Source organism: Olea europaea, chromosome 15 (assembly GCF_002742605.1).
Source record: "Olea europaea var. sylvestris chromosome 15, O_europaea_v1, whole genome shotgun sequence".
Classification (NCBI taxonomy): Eukaryota; Viridiplantae; Streptophyta; class Magnoliopsida; order Lamiales; family Oleaceae; genus Olea; species Olea europaea.
The window spans coordinates 12,099,084-12,117,312 of record NC_036251.1 but is presented as its reverse complement, the minus strand read 5'-3'; the positions used below and the strand labels follow the sequence as shown (position 1 = coordinate 12,117,312).

Genomic DNA, 18,229 nt, shown 5'->3' with positions numbered 1-18,229 from the left:
GTACATCAATCCATCTATCAATCAATAGTTGTGTATAATTTGATCATGTTGTATTGCATGACATGATTACATTTAGACGAATACGTTGCCAACCAAACCATCCAATTTTCAATTTTAGTATAACTATATATGATAATTCTTGTTGTACATTACAGTGTTCATAATGGACACCCCTATGTACCTCGCAATGTACATGTAGCAAAGTCCATATATATATCTCTGTTGTATACACATTGGTTTAAACTTTAAAACGTTACACTTTAAAAAAAAAAATAAAAAAATTCCTCAATTTATTTCTTTATGGAGATAATTAAAGAATCTACAGGATATACATCCAAAGATCTTTGGTAAAATTTGTTGCAATCTGTTGAACAAATCTTAACAATCCCAAGCCAGATCCCCATTATAAAGGGAAAAATCATTAGAGTCCACAAAAGTAAAACACAAGTGGAACCTGACGCGGTGAATTCAAATAGGGTAATTATATTACCACTACAAAATTTAATTATTACACCACATTATAATCACATTACAATTAAAATATATTTTTAATATATACACCACAATAAATTTACAATTATACTCCTAATTCAATAAAAACAATAAAAAAATGAAAATTGTGGTGTGCTTATCACTAAAAGTGTGTTTGATTGACATAGAAAATATAACTTAGAAAAGAAAATTTTTTTCTTGTTTTGAGGAAAATAAAAACCACCTCCATCCAAGGAAAATATTTTCCTTAAAAACAAGAAAAATTAAGCATATTTTCAATAGTTGGAAAATGTTTTCCATGGAAAAAAATAGCAATCAAACACTCCGAATAAAAATTTGGGTGAAAAATTGATATTTTTCATGAAAAATAAATGTAATCAAACGTACCCTAATATTTGCAATTCCTTCCTTTTAAACCAATGCTTCAGTTAAATCAACGTATGTCTGTTCACTCCATGGAGATGGGCGAAGGCACACACGAAGCTCATCCTTTTCTGGTCCAACACGATGTTTGGGCACAAGAATCTCGAGCATAGTCCCAGTAGAGTCACCATATGCTTCTAATTTGGCATCTTCAGGAATACGTGTTGGAAGAGAAATTTCTCTGATAAACTCTCCTTCAGGGCGGTGCTCAGGGGCTGGATCAGTTAGCCTAAATGTTCTGTCTTACCTCTTAATTATTGGCATGCACCCAGTGCTCACACAAGATATCTTAAGAATCCCATGCGCGAGTGAGTTCCTCCATGTAACTTTCACCCTTTGAAGATCTGCAAAAGTGAAATGATCAGAATTGGAGAAGATTTTTATTTATACCTTAATTTTCAAATTCTCAGCAGGGTTTACTATTAGGAAAAGATGGAACAAGTTGGTTTCAATACTTTGTTTACAGACTTAAATTGTGATAGTGATGATGAGTATATTAGTGGCCCCAGGCAATTGATCCGGCAACCTTTGATCAATAATTGGCCAACAGTTACCGCCACAGGCGTGCCTGTTACTGTTACTCTTGATCATCTTCCAAGTAGGAGTGATGCTTGGAGCACATGAATGAGGGAAGAGTATGGGCTTGATACTTCAGAATTCACATACAATCCATCCGAGTCGAACAGGTACCAGCAAGCTGCCACACAATTATCAGAGGAAAGGAGTTGTTGTTTCTCCTTTCTGTTTCATTATTGAGAAATGGACGATTATGTTTTGTTTAAAAAAAAAAAATTGCTTGAGAGATGTTAAGGAAAATTAAAGAAAGAAGGAAAGAAGGTTTTAGTATTTGTGGTGTAACAATAATTTATTTAATTAAAAAGTATATTACAATTCTAATTATGTAATTTTACTTAGGGATATATAAATAAATAAGAAAATTGTGGTGTGCTTATTAAAATTTGTAGTGATATAATTACCCATTCAAATATTCAGTTTGCTCCAACCAAAATTCCAGTGTTAATGGGAGAGGAACAGCCACTGCCACTGCCCCCGCAGCCAGTGGCGAGCCACCTAACCCCAAGACCTCCCCCTGGAACGGGTTCTGTGGGGAAAGTGAAAAGCATGGATGTCGATCCAGTCCCATCTCCAGTATCAGCTCCCAAACCTTCTTGGTTCACTCCCATAAGGTTATCTTTTTTGGTATATATATAAATGTATTTCAGTATATATGGGTTATATTATTGGGTTCTTGATTATTTCAAGAACTTTAGTGTAAGGAATGGAAAAAGTTCGAATCTTGGGCGTATTTTTACCACTTGGGTAACCAGGAATTTGTTGGTTTTTATTGTTAAATAGAGTATCTGGGGAAATAGGTTTGCGCATTTACTTTTCTCCGAGGAAATGTGTGTTTGAAAATGTTTATATCACTTGTGTATTCTTGATTCATACGACTCACCACATATTCTTAAGGAAATATATGTAATAGGTTGTTGGGAAAATTTGTTATACGTGTTGGGTGATTGAAGGATGACAATTGTAACGCCCCAAAATTTTTATAAACACCGGAACGTTACGAAAAATTCACTTTTCCCTCTTTTAAATGCAGAACTATAAAAATAAAGATTCTTTAATAAACAAATAACTACAACATTTATAAAGTTTTTATTTGAAAACATGAAAATCGTATCTAAACATAAACATAAACTCTTAACATATTCAAATAACAATTTTTGAACAAAACTAAACTGATTGGTAAATTTAAAAACGACAAACTTATTTTTTTTTCTTTTCCTTTGATCCACTTGGCAACCCGCGTCACCAATTCGTCATAGTTCCAATTGACCCGATCTAACCTGTAAAAATTGTAAGGCTGAGTATTTAAAAATATCCAATAAGATACGTGCAATTTTCATAGGCAGATATATAACAATAAAATCTACACTTTATACCGTTCTTCCCTTATAGAGTATATCGGTGACCAAGCGACACACTCATCTTAGGTCCTCTATAATCCCGTAGGATTTCATTTATCTTTTTATAGAACCCGAAGATCCACTACCAATCCATGCATATTTAATTACATATAAAAGTATATAGAAACGAAAACAACTTGTACGTATGTATCTTACCTCGTTTGAAAAATCTGAATATACGTTCAAAATATTTTCTCGGCATTGAAAAACATGTGATTAAAATATTTGTTGTATGAAAACTTTATTTCCAATATTACTCTCTCTCTTTTCTCTCCTACGTTTTTCTGCCGTGCAGTGCATTCTATTTTCTTTCTCTCTTTGATTCTCTCTCTCTCTCTCTCTTCATATTTTGTGGTTAATACCTTTTTGAACATAGTGGGGTATTTATAGGGTATTTATAGTGTAGGCTTTTTGGAAAAGTGGGACACTGCACAATTAATCTTTATCTTAATCAACTAAAAAGATTTATTGGATTTGTATTGCACTTTTGTTTCTATCTCAAACAAATAACGTGATAGAGGGTTGGTTTATGCATGTACACGTGTAAATATGGGTAAGGAGGACTCCAATAAAATATTCCTCAACCCTTACTTGATTTCAGCAAAAATATTATTTTACTGATTATCACCAAAGTTGAGCACTGCTGAAAGACTTCATTTGATTTACTATTCTAGCCCAGCACAACATAAATTCTGAAATTTTCTACTATTATGATTCCATTAGATAACAACAACTTGGAGTTTTAATTGCATTACAATTAGTTTTTTATCCTAATAGGAAAATGGAAATCTACACATGGCTAACCACCATGTTAGTTCCCATAATGCTTTTCATCGTCATGATTATATATCATAGGTGATGTGACATCTTATATGAAGTGGTGGGATTGGATAGTTTTTTTTCTATCTCCTCTTTTTCTCTCTCATATTAATTAAACTACCCAATCCCACCACTTCATGTATTATGCCACATCACCGATAATGCATCATCATGATGATGAATAGCATTACTCAATATTAAAATGATTTACCTTATCTACCATTCACGTGTCTACTACACACATACAATTCAAAATCAAAGTAAAGAATTCTCTACAAAGGACACGTGGATAGCTAGGTGGTAATTACCAATAAAATACTAATAAATATTGATTCCTTTAAACGTCAATCTCTTAAACTTAGATTATCCGAATCAACTTTCCATCTCTTAAGCTTAGATTATCCGAATCAACTTTCTCTTGAGCCTAAAATTCATGATTTAATATGATCTATCCAATAAGCTAAATATTGATATATTAAATCTTGATCTATAAATATCTAATTATTAGACCCCAATATGATTTCAAAATCCTATTTCATTCTTTTATCTTTCCTTTTTTATATATATAATAATATAACAATTAACTTATTTACTTAGGATTAATATTAACGACTAACATTTATCCTAATCAACTATCAAAACTAATCTAAATTACCAGCCAATCATCTTAAATAACCTGATCAATTCCAGATTTATCTTTATCAAAATATAACCCATTCATCTCTACACACACATGGTTGGATCTAAAGTCAAAGCAAATAAATCTATTTAAAATAAAATTACCTCATCTTTAACAACCTACCATTGTACTATGACAAGAAAATTGCCCTACATTGTACCTAATAAATCATTCAACTCTAAAAGGAAGGCTATTTCTCTCTCCATCAAGTCATGATAAATTAAGAAATACATCTCTCTTTCTCCAACAATTAGCTCACGTGGGATGGAAGGATTTAAAATGAGTAATAATCTAATTAATTATAAATTTAGGCAAATCTTTCAACCTCAATAACATGGAGATAACTTATTCAAAATAATTATTTCTTGAGTCCAATATGCATTATTTAATACGAGCTACATAATGAGCTCAACATTGATATACTTATCACAACTCTATCAAAGTTCACATATTTGACCCAAAATAAAGAATTTAAAATATATTTTGACTTAGTCCCTCAACTTTTAAAATAGTAAAATATAATGCATAGAATAAATAATTTTTTATTCAAAAATTTCGGGATGTTACAACAATGGCTAAGGTTTTTGACTACTAATAAATTTTGAAATTAGGTGATGGTGAAGGATGACAATAATTAATACATTTGCTTTTTAATGAATCTTGAAATTCGGTTCTTATATAATTCCATTGATGAAATGGAATTGTTTTGAGTTGTAGAAGTGGCGGTTGTTTGTTTAATATGGAATCTACTGTCTTGCCATTAAACATTTCTGTTAATTTGATTCTAACTTGCTTTTTCTGGCAGGTTGCTTGTTATATTTTGTGTAATTAACCTAATAAATTACTTGGACCGTGGAGCAATAGCTAGCAATGGCGTTAATGGAAGCCGCAAAACTTGCACAAAAAATATTAAATGCTCACCAGGCACTGGAATTCAGTAAGTTCAATGTCAACATTTGGTCACTATTTCTTTTAATGGAGCATCTCCTTGCTTTATCTAACCCATAACCCTGAATTTTTTCTTTTTCTTTTTTACGAATTCTTAATTGTCATCCCGAAGATTTTTATACCATCCTTTCTCTCCATATGGCCTATTTTACACATTGCAAAAGAACCTAAATCTCTAAAATCGTGTAGGATGTAAATAAAAGGGGATTTAATGCAATCCATTTCTTTTACCTCTACTTCATTCCCACTTTTCACTCCAACCAAACATAGGGTAAGGATTCAAATCTACGCCATGTAATGCAGAGAGAAAACTACATTCATCCTCTCAATATTAAAAGAGCAAGAGAAAACAGAAAGAAAAACAAGAAAACAAATAACACCTCAAGAGTGATAGACTGTAAATGGTTCATTTCTAATTGGAAAATGTCTTTTTAGTTGTTTAACCCCTTGCCATATGAGGTTCTGCAATGCTGTGGGAGAATGTGTTGATGCTCATATAACAATACCCATACTACTACTCCAAGAATGTACATTTAGACTAACTACCAAATGAATAAATCCGTATATACTTTGCGTCGTTTCATAAGCCTCTTTCTACGCAGGGGTGATTTTGACCTAAATAATTTTAAGGATGGAGTTTTATCATCTACTTTCATGGTTGGACTCCTCGTGGCTTCCCCAATGTTTGCGTCTCTAACAAAGAGGTAGTCACTTTATGGTGTGATTCTTGCTCACTCCCATTATAGGTTTGATAAAATTTGAACACTCTGCATGAGAAGATGGTGATGTGTCAGGAAAGTATTAAATCAGAAAATGATATTTGTGTGGTATGAAGAAAATGTGAAATGGTTGTCAAGAAGTAGAATCAATGCTGCATGAATTGGATGGAGTTTTCCTGTCAAAATGATACAAGAACAAATTATGCTATTACATTTTCTTTGGTGTATTTTAATGTTATTTGTGATGTTATTGATGTCACAACAGCGTCATTGCAGTAAAATAAAATGTCAATGAATTATGTTCTATCAAGCATTCACTGTTGAGTTCTTTCCTACATCTATGGGAAGTATTTGAATTCTCCAAAATGTAGCATGAATATATTTTCAGAAACATTGCATGTCATGTGAGATTTGGTTTCTCAATCTTTTCAATGTTCTTATAAAATCAATAGGATGTCAATTTTGAAAGAGCTACTGTGTCTAACAGAATGTTCTTCTACCTGTCTGCAGCTAGCTTATTATAGTTCGTGTACTTGAATTTTGTAGAGTCAATCCATTTAGGTTTATTGGAGTTGGTTTGTCAGTCTGGACCATTGCTACTGCTGGTTGTGGTTTTTCAAAAAACTTTTGGTCCATTGCAATTTTTCGCATGTGAGTAAAATTCTCTTAATTACTCAAAGGTTTGCCATTTTTGTTTTTTTATTTTTTATTATTTTGTGATTTTTTTTATTTGGCTTGTTTTATTAGGCTAGTGGGTGTTGGCGAGGCTTCTTTTATAAGTCTTGCAGCTCCATTCATCGATGATAATGCCCCACCTGCTAAGGTTTGTTGTTTCATGCAATGATACATCATATAAGATTCACCCTTCGATTCACATGATATTGTCTTTTAACTTTATGCACTTGTTTCAGCAAGGCTTGTTTGAAATTATTTGAATTATACACATTTCTTTATAGTAAAGCATAATTTCCTCAAGGCATGTAGGTTGGTGAAACTCACAGGGTCACAATTGAACATTGACATGTATGTTCATCTTAGTATGATTATAAGAGCGGATTCTCTCATTATACTTTTGGGATCTGGAATGATGCAAGTATTTTACGGAAATAGCAGGCATGGAGTAGTGATGACTAATGAGATAGTTGTTATCTATCACAGTGTACATTATGCTTTGACTTGTGCCAAGTGCTAATTTTATTTCTCTAAACTTGTGGAAATTGAGATTGGAGTAATCATGTGCTTTTCTTCCATGTTACAATTTGCTCATTTCCTGCTCTGAGGCTCATATATCTTCTATCTTATCTTTCGTACATGAATTTTATTACATTTTGATGTGGTCTTCTCTTTTGTCAGAAAACATTTTGGCTGGGAGCATTTTACATGTGTATACCAACTGGAATTGCAGTTGGTTACGTTTATGGTGGTCTGGTATGCATATTCTTAATAACTATTTTGTGTGCTTTGAAATATTTAATGTTTTGAAGCAAACGTTCTTGTGAGTATCAAATGTCTCCTACAAGTGAACAAATCAACAAGTAAGTGATAAACTCAATTAATAAACAAGAATCAATCAAAACAATCAAGAAAGTGAAGAAATAGATGCAAGAACAAAGAAGTAATAATTCCTCCTTTTCTTAGGCTCAGAAACTTCGATCCAACACCACAAAGGTAACACCAACAATAGATTTTCGGAGTCCAAGATATACACTAAGTATTAGGGCACACAAAGGCAAAGAAAAATAGCTTCAAGGCACAAAGCAAGAAGGTTTTCAAAGGCACAAAGCACAGGGACTATTTTCTAGGGTTGTTGGTGTGTTTACATAGGTTTAGAGGTCAATTATATGTAGGTCAAGTAGAAAAACGAATTTCCTAGATATTCCAATAAAATCTTCAAAGATGGGTATCAATTTGAATAAGGTAGGTTACCAAAAGTTAGGGATAGTGTATATCTCTAACTACCAAGTCCATCTTTTAATTAGGTATTGAGCACCTAGCCCTAATGGGCCGATTCCCTCTAAATACCCAACTTAATTGGGTTACTACAATTGTGGTGTGGATCTTTAATACATATTTCAATCTCGGGCTTAAAACCTATGAGACGAACGGGTCTCAGTTTTTCATCATTGCCTAGGGGGTTGTTTGAGCATCACTAAAATACCTAACAACCTCCACCTTGATGCCAGAACAACCTGCAAGTCAGATAAGATAACAAATAGCTTAAGTAAAGAGACTTACAAGTTTGTACCGATATTTAGAAGATCAAGGCAACTTCTAAACTTTACCAATGGGAGCACTTTAGTTCCCATATCTGTAGGATTGTACTCTGAAAGGATTTTCTCAAGTTTTACCAGTTCTTGAGAAACCATATCTCTAATAAAATGCAATTTAACATCTATATGTTTAGTACGTTCATGAAAGACAGGATTTTTGCATAAGTGAATAGCAGATTGACTATCAGAATATATTGTCACGTCATTATCAAGAACACCTAGTTCATTTAACATACCTTTAAACCACATAGATTCTTTAAAGGCTTTAGTAGCAGCAATATATTCAGATTCAGTAGTAGATAATGCAACATGTTGAAGTTGTGATTTCCAGCTAATACATGATTCACACAAAGTAAATACATAGGAAGATGTAGATTTCCTATTATCTCTATCACCAGCATAATCAGCATCAGTAAAGCCTTTCAATTTTACTCCTTCAATACTAAACCAACATTGCATGTTCCTTTCAAACATTTAAACAACCATTTCAAAGCTTCCCAATGCGTGGGACCAGGGTTTGACATATACCTGCTAAGTGTACTAACAGTAAAAGCTAAATCAGATCTAGTACACACCATTAAATACATCACAGAACCGATGGCATTCGAATATGGAACATTTTTCATATATTCCTCTTCCTCTTCATTAGCAGGTGATTGTTCCTTAGATAACACAAAGTGATTGCCCAAAGGTAAAGAAACAGGTTTACATTCAATCATGCCAAACTTTTTCAAAATTTTCATAATGTATGGAGCCTGATGCAAAAGCAACAATGAATTTGACCTATCTCTTTTAATCTCCATGCCTAAGATCATTTTAGCATTACCTAGGTCTTTCATATCAAATTCATTACTCAAAGTAGTTTTTATACTGTTTAACAACTTTAAGTTAGGACCAATCAAAAGTATATCATCCATGTATAGCAACAGAAACACATAGTTATTATTCATACTGCCTTGATAGTACAAGCAATGATCAAATTCACTCCTTTTAAAACCAATTGTTTGAACAAACGAATCAAAACGTTTGTACCACTGTCTAGGAGATTTTTTTAAACCATATAGAGAGCGTTTTAGAAAACACACATGATTAGGTTTTTGTTTGTTTTCAAAACCCTTAGGTTGATCCATAAAAATCTTTTCATCAAATTCACCATGCAGAAAAGCAGTTTTAACATCAAGTTGTTCAAGTTCCTAATTAAAATGCGCAACTAATGCAATCATAGTCCTAATTGTGGTATACTTAACAACTGGAGAAAAGATCTCATTATAATCTATCCCTTCCTTTTGTGTGTAACCTTTGGCCACAAGTCTAGCCTTAAACCTTAAATCGTCTCCTTTGGTAATTCCCTCCTTAACCTTAAAAACCCATTTGCACCCAACAATAGACTTGTCTTTAGGTCTTGGGACTAACTCCCATGTTTGATTTTTATCGAGGGAATTTATCTCTTCTTTCATCGCTTTTACCCAATTCTCAGATTGTTCACTCCTCAAGGCTTCTTCATACATGTTTGGTTCCCTATCAACTAATTCTTCATAACTAGTATAAGCAAGCTCAAAATCAGACTCTAATCTTTGAGGCACCCTATGTGTTCTCCTAACTCTGTCTCTAGCTAACTGATAACCAGATAAAGGTTTTTGTTCTTCTTGATATTCCTCTACAATCTCATCTCTCTTAGTATTTTCATTCTGGCTGTCTTCTAATTCAGGATTTTGATGCTCCACCTCAATTGAGGTGGTGGGGGTTCTAACACTTAAAGATCTTAGATCCTCTCGGGATTCGTCACTAGTGTTTTCTTACTGTTTTTCTCTCAAACTGTCATTCTCTGATTTAAGGCACGACATATCAGACTCATTAAATGTAACATCACGACTTACGATGATCTTAACTCCAGGTTGACTTCTATCCCAAAGCCTATACCCTTTAACTCCTTTGGGGTGTCCTAAGAAAATACATTTCCTAGCTCTAGGTTCTAGTTTTCCCTCATTTTGATGAGAGAAAGCAGCACAGCCAAAAGTTTTCAACATAGTATAGTCAGCACATTTACCATACCATTTTTCATACGGAGTATCACCATTTAATGCAGTAGAAGGTGTCATATTAATCAAATAACATGTAGTTACAACAGCTTCACCCCAAAACGATTTAGGAATACCAGAACTCAACATCATACATCTAACTTTGTCAAGTGAAGTACGATTCATACGTTCAGCCACCCGGTTCTGTTGAGGTGTATAAGAAACAGTTCTATGTCTAGTAATTCCACATTTTTCACACATATCATCAAAATCTTTATTACAGAATTCTAGGCCATTATCAGTTCTTAGATATTTTACCATTTTGCCAGTTTGAGTTTCAACTTGCAATTTCCATATTTTGAAAACATTAAAGGTTTCAGTTTTATCCTTTGACAAATAAACCCATACTCTACGAGAGTAATCATCAATTATGGACAAAAAAAATATATTACCACCCATAGTAGGATTAGTAGCAGGCCCCCATAAATCTGTATGAATGTATTCCAAAACTTTAGCAGTTTTATGCATGCCAGATGAGAAAGATAACTTATGATGTTTTCCAAGCACACAGTGGTCACAGAAAGGCATATTAGACACACAGTCTTTTCCAAATACACCTTTATCATTTAGCAGTTTAAGTCCTTTAATACTTATGTGAGCTAATCTATTGTGCCACTTGTGTGTATCATCAGTGTTGGTCAAATTTATAGAGGAAATAGAATCTTTAACAATTTCAGCATTGGTCACATAAATACCGTTTCTTTTAATACCTTTACATGTGACAAGCGAACCCTTAATCATTTTCAACATATTGTTTCCAATTTTACTAGAAAAACCATCGGTTTCTAATGCTCCTACCGAAATAAGATTCCTAGCCATTTCAAGAATATATCTGACTCCATATAATTTAAGTACATAGCCAGTGTCAAATTTTAACGTGATATCACCAATTCCAACAATTTTATATGCATCATTATTGCATAAAATAGCATGACCACTTTCAGACTCTTGCAAATTTTCAAACCAAGCTTTATGTGATGAAACATGGAATGATGCACCAGAATCAAGTATCCATTCATGCACGTGTGATTTCATAGTCAGATTTACTTCAGTAGGTTTAGAGTTCAATAACACATATACTTCACAGCATTTATCAGAAGAAGTAACAACATTGGCCTCATCAACAACCTTTTCATTTTGTTTGTTTTTCTCAACATAACAATCTTTAATGAAATGTCCAGTTTTACCGCACCTATAACATTTCCTACCTTTAGGTTTACCTTTTGGCCTAGATAGACTCCTATTTCTCTTTTTACCACCAGATGCATATCCTCTTTGGTTATCACGAGTCCTAGACTGAGACCTACCTCTCATCATATGGACCTCACCACTTTTTCTCTCGACTCTCTCGGCTCGCATTTCCATATCTTTACTTCTTAACGAGTCTATAACAATTTCAGGTGTTAAAGTATCTTTCCCGTACTTAATAGCATTTTTAACATCTCTATAAGTGTCAGGAATAGCATTCAACAAAATGATAGCCTTATATTTTTCAGATACTTTTTCACCACAGTTAGTGATGTATTGCACAAGTTTATTGAAAACATCCAAATTGTCATCAAGGTCTTTTGAAGAATCAATTTTGAAACTAAAAAAGCTTTCGAGTAGAAAAAGTTTGTTTGGAGTGGACCTTGACACATAAAGTTCCTACAATTTTTCCCAAAGTTCTTTGGTAGTTTTTAACTTACCAACTTTTCTTAAAACTGTATAAGACAAGTGTAAAATAATAGAAGTGTATTCCAATTCATCCAAGTTTTCTTTTTCTTCAGCAGTCAAGGTTTCATAAAAAGAATTATCAATAGCTTTTGAAACTTTTTGTTGAACAAGAATACCTTTCATTTTTTGTTGCCAAATAGAAAAATCTCCTTTACCATTAAAGATACCTAATTCAAAGTGATGTGTCGACATCTTACCCAAAAATGCACAGAACACAAATTCAAACTTGTAAAAGTCACAGGTCACACAGATTACACAGAGTAACAAGATTCCTATGGTTTCACAGTAATACTCTATTCTAGAACCCCACGATTCTGTGAGAATCAAGTTCTTAGGTCAAGGGAAGAAACTAGAATAGGCGGCTCGGGTACAATTCTAAAATGATATAAGATAACGCAACAACGTTCAACAAATTAAGCTAAAAACGATAAACAAATAATTTTACTTAGAAATTAAATAGGTAATCCTAGGTTCTAGCAACAAACAATGGTTACCAAGCAATGGCAACCCCCAAACCTATGTGATCACCCCACACGATGATCTGCTAGTGCAATAATGTAAAGGTTTCAGCCAATTTACCAGAGCGGACCACTTCTGAGGTCCGTAAATTGAAGAGATGCGAATTTACTGCTTTAGGGCCACAATCTTGGCCTAAAGTAATTCAGTAAATATTCAAAAGTTTCGACCGGCAATCCACCAAGGGCAAAATCATCCAACTTTTTCTACAGTACCTGAAATCGAAAACTAACAGCACAGGAGTGTTAGAAATGACAAAATAAAGATTCTGTCAGAAGGGACCTTCCCCGGAATCAGAGCACGTGGCCCTCACGAGCCATCGGCGTTGACCAACGCGCCGGTGGTCCTGAATCTCCTCCGTCTGCACGTCCCAAATCCCGTCTCCGTTTCTCCAAACGACTTCTGGTTTGTCCAGAAATCGAATTTACAGGTTCAGATTTTTTTTTTGAAAAAATCTGGGCAGATTGCGTTTCTGATCTGTTTTCTTCGATTCTGATCTGTTTTCTTCGATTCCACCAGCTCTGATACCAAATTTGTGAGTATTAAATGTCTCCTACAAGTGAACAAATCAACAAGTAAGTGATAAACTCAATTAATAAACAAGAATCAATCAAAACAATCAAGAAAGTGAAGAAATAGATGCAAGAACAAAGAAGTAATAATTCCTCCTTTTCTTAGGCTCAGAAACTTCGATCCAACACCACAAAGGTAACACCAACAATAGATTTTCGGAGTTCAAGATATACACCAAGTATTAGGGCACACAAAGGCAAAGAAAAATAGTTTCAAGGCACAAAGCAAAAAGGTTTTCAAAGGCACAAAGCACAGGGACTATTTTCCAGGGTTGTTGGTGTGTTTACATAGGTTTAAAGGTCAATTATATGTAGGTCAAGTAGAAAAACGAATTTCCTAGTTATTCTAATAAAATCTTCGAAGATGGGTATCAATTTGAATAAGGTAGGTTACCAAAAGTTAGGGATAGTGTATATCTCTAACTACCAAGTCCATCTTTTAATTAGGTATTGAGCACCTAGCCCTAATGGGCCGATTCCCTCTAAATACCCAACTTAATTGGGTTACTACAATTGTGGTGTGGATCTTTAATACATATTTCAATCCTGGGCTTAAAGCCTATGAGACGAACGGGTCTCGATTTTTCATCATTGCCTAGGGAGTTGTTTGGGCATCACTAAAATACCTAACAGTTCTTACAATTTTGCTTTATTGGTTTACGTTTTATTACCTATTCCATTTGAAAAAATATCTAACAGCCTTTTACTTCTTATCTCCATCTCACATATACTTAATATTCTCATTTTCCCATTCTTTTTTTTTTAAATAAACTCCAGATTTTATAGATCAGCCCACATATGGCGGAGGAATACCATGAATACAAACTCCACATTACAGATAGACTTAAAAGACAAACTTTTATTAACGTCGTACCTATGGAAAATGATTTCTGTTTGATATAAATAACTTGGTAACGGCCCCAGGAAGATCTGCCATATCAAGAAATGTTGTCGTGCTTCCATTTCCACCTATTTTAGATAATACGTCTGCAACTTGATTTGCTTCCCGAAAAACATGTCTGAACACCACTTCTCTTTTGATCATGAGATCATTTATCTCCTCCCATGCTTTCCAAAATTTCCATCCTGTACATCGTTTATTGAGAAACAGTTCACAACGACTTGAGAATCACTTTCGATTATAATCTTTGGGAAATTTCGTTCTACACATATGTGGATGCCTTCCAAAATAGCTTTTAGCTCCGCCCATGTGTTAGTACCGTGACCATATAAAGTGTGAAAAGCATAGATGAACTCCCCATTATTCGCCCTGATCAGTACTCCACCTCCACCACAATTACCAGGATTTCTTATGCAACATCCATCAATGTTTAATTTAACCCAAGTAGGGAGAGGAGGTATCCAATGGACAAATTTAGTGACTTTATTATGTAGTTTTCTGATTTGGATTCCCAAAGTTCTTAGTGCAATACAATCGGACAAAGATAGTCTAGATACCTTAGCCGCATTGGCACATAGTTCACCCAACCACCACTTCACTGAAGCCCAAATTTGATCATACTTAATGTCCACACCTTCCATCTTTTTTCTGCACCTTGCTGTCCAAATCGCCCAGAAAATCAGAACAGGAGAAAAGCCAATAATCATGCCTACTTAGGACGTTTTTGATGCCTTGGAGAACCAGAAACTCATTCTTTGTCTCCAACCCAAAGATGGAGTGTTAGTGATGCCTGTTGTCGTCGATATCTGATTCCAAAGAAATTTTGCCAGGTCGCTGCCATCCAACAAATGGTTGAGAGACTCACAGTGAGGTGTAACACAACATACACATTTTGATGCTAAGGGGATCCCACCATTTGTATTTTTTCATCCACAACAAGTGCATTCTGTATAGCTTTCCAAGTAATGAAAGAGATTCTTTTTGGAATTAGTGGATGCCATACCCATTTATCCCAATCTACACTCCCCCGTTTGTCTCGAATGAGCTCCCAGGTACTCCCAGTGCTGAACAAGCCATCTGGAGAGGGTTTCCAAACAACTGTATCCACTCATTCACGTAACTTTGGAACAAAGTCTATAGCAGCTTTAGCTAAATCATTCCCGATTAATTCTGATAAGACATCTTCATTCCACCCCCTTGAGGTCACCACCGCATTTAGCCTCAAATCAGGTTCCACTACCTCCACCAGGTTTGCTAATGGTCCTAGACCAGGCCAATTTTCTTGCCAGAAATTAACATCTCCACTTTTATGTGCGACACCGAATTTTCAATTACCGTAGGTATCAAACTTGCTATGCTCTTCCAAAAAGGTGAGTTTAAGGCTGATATCTGGATCTCGTTGTATGAATTGTGCGGAAAATATTTTGCTTTTAGGAACTCTTGTAGTAGAGAAACAGAGAAACAAATTTTCCAAGCAAATCTTGTTTTTAGAGCCACTTGTACTTCTGCTAAGTCTCGAATGCCTATTCCTCCTTCTGATAATGGTTTGGTAATTTTTCCAAAGCTTACCCAATGTCGCTTAGCTTTTCCATCTGCCTCTCCCCAAATAAAATTTGAGATCAAAGAATGAATTTGATGAATAACCCCTTGATGTACGCAAATAACCGATAAGATATGTATAGGCATACTTAAAAGAACGTGCTTTACAAGAGTTAATCTTCCTCCAACTGATAAGAGTAAAGATTTCCAGCCATATATTTTCTTTCTCACCTTCATAATCAGCGGCTCGAAATGTCTGATACATAAACGACCTGGGCTATTGGAGCCCCCAAATATGTGATTGGAAAAGACCCTTGTGTGAAGTTGCTCAAACGGAGTGATTCATTTTTCCTCTGCAAGGACATGTGGTTCGAGAAAAATTTTGCTGATTTCCGGGGTTGCAATTGGCGTTTGGCTTTTTGGGTGGAGGCTATTTTGATGCTTCCTTTTGCCATATTAGGCTTTGTGATGAAACCTTTGCAGTTGAAAGGTCCATGTGCAGATATTACTTGCTTTGATCTCATTTTCATTCCCAAGACATTTCTTTAAACACTTTGCTCCTACAGGTTTCTCTTCTGTTGGATCTAAAACAGCATTGACATCTGCAGAAGACGGGACAGAAAATCAAGCTGCTGGATCTTCCTATTAACATGAACTAACAATATTTGGAAAGCACTTTAACACTATTTTCTTTGTGTAATAATTGCAAAAGTCCTATAGATGTATCAATTACCAGATAGACAATTTGGTTCTTATCTATTAGGAAATTGGTTGTTTTAAAAGGACTAGTGAGTGTTTGAGTGGGATTCATTTAAAGTTAAAGCATTAGACAAAAGGTTAAATTTCAGCATTTTATAATGGTCAAAGTGACAGTGATATGTCAACAGTTAAATACAATTTCTTTGACGAAAAGTAAATAACAAATGTTTGGCTTACTATATGCCTTGTTCATACTGTCGCTCTAGTTCTATCTTAATGTTCATTATGTATGTGGCACCATGTCTTAGCAGGGGGAGTCTTTTGGTTACCTTTCAAAAAAAAAGGGGGAGTCTTTTGGTTATGTCTTTGCTTCTTATTTCGATTGTTCTTATAGTTCTATTATTTAAAAAATACATCTTATTCGTTTCATATTATTCATTAACACAATTATTTTGGGTGATGAAGGTGGTGGACTGTCCTCAAGAGAAGCGGTTGCTGATCAAAATTCGAAACGTTTTGGGTGAGAGCTCATTTATTTGAGATTCCAGCGATATCAGCTAGGTTCTTCTCGGCTATAAGCATATCTTATCTGTATAATAAGGTTTCCTTATTCAAGTGCATGGCTGATATTTCAGAAGTTCTTTTCCAGAGTTAAATGAATTTTCTTACTAGCAAATCTTGTATCTTTCAGGTCAACGGATGCATGTAATGAATGTATTGTCATCAGATTTTTGAAGGATATGAAGATTCTTTTGCTTGATCAAGTTTATATTGTGAATGTTTTAGGTATGTTCTTCACTCTGCCAGAACTACAAACTCATAATTTAGTTCATCCTATAAATATTTTCAGGAGTGCTGATGTACCATCTCTCTGTTTTTTGGCATTTTGAGCATGTTTGGCTAACCCCACAAGAAGTAAAAGTTGCTTTTAAGCTTCCCATTCCCCAACATAATTTAAAAATACTTTTCTTTACTAACTAAACTTACTTTTCTAGAAACTACATCTTAAGATACTTTCTAGGAAAGTGACTTTTAATCTTAAATAACATGCTTATTGCTAGCTGAAAGTGCTAAGATAATGGTTGCTGACTTGCTGAAAAACTGCTCCTGCATGTAGTGGACGTAACTACTAAAATAAGCATGTTAATTTGTTATCATTCAAATAACTTTGACTTTTTTATATAAATGGTAAATGCAGGTTATATTGCCTATAATTTCGTTGTAGGTGCATATTCTTATTGGGGTCCCAAGGCTGGTTATAACATATATCACATGGTAAGTTTTAAATATTTTTCATTATTTTGCATGTATTTATTTTTTTGTTTTGCTAATGATTTGCCGTCCGAACTAGTGTTTGTTGCGCAACGAACTAGTGTTTGTCGCTGCGCAACAGAGATCGACTTGCTCGGTCAGGTCACGGAGGTCGAGGGGGCAGCGCCTCCCCAAGAAAATTTTATTTTCAAAAGTTTTTGAATAGGTGTATCTGTTCGTTTTTAACAGTCACTTCTAACAGATGTATGCAAGAATTTTAAGGGACACACCTATTCAAACGGTTGCCTCAATTTCTATAAATTCTGGGCGAATTCTCGTTTGTAAAACACATTAAAAAATTATTCTTTTCTCTTTCTCTTGGCATCAATCAGTTCTTTTCGAGTGTTTTTTTTGTTTGATCAAATAATCACAATTTGAATCAAACGCCTCCATTGTATCATAAGAGAGATTTTCTTTCATACCCCAATTGTGACTTTGTTGGATAGGAGAGAAACATCTCTTAAAAGATAATGTTTTTTCGTGCCTTAGAGTTCATTAAGTTTTCAGATTTCCCTACATTTTTCTCAACAGTAAGCTCTTAACGGCCTTTGAAAAATTTATCAACACAACATTC

At 34.4% G+C, this 18,229-nt stretch overlaps 1 long non-coding RNA gene across 1 annotated transcript; it reads right to left on the bottom strand.

The window, feature by feature from the left end:
* Window positions 1–2,599: 2,599 nt before the first annotated feature.
* LOC111410186 lies at window positions 2,600–3,214 on the bottom strand. The gene is made up of 2 exons (XR_002705622.1): window positions 3,045–3,214; window positions 2,600–2,768 (listed from the first exon to the last, which is right to left on the bottom strand). It is a non-coding gene; the product is annotated as an uncharacterized LOC111410186 (long non-coding RNA).
* Between the last annotated feature and the right edge of the window lie 15,015 nt (window positions 3,215–18,229).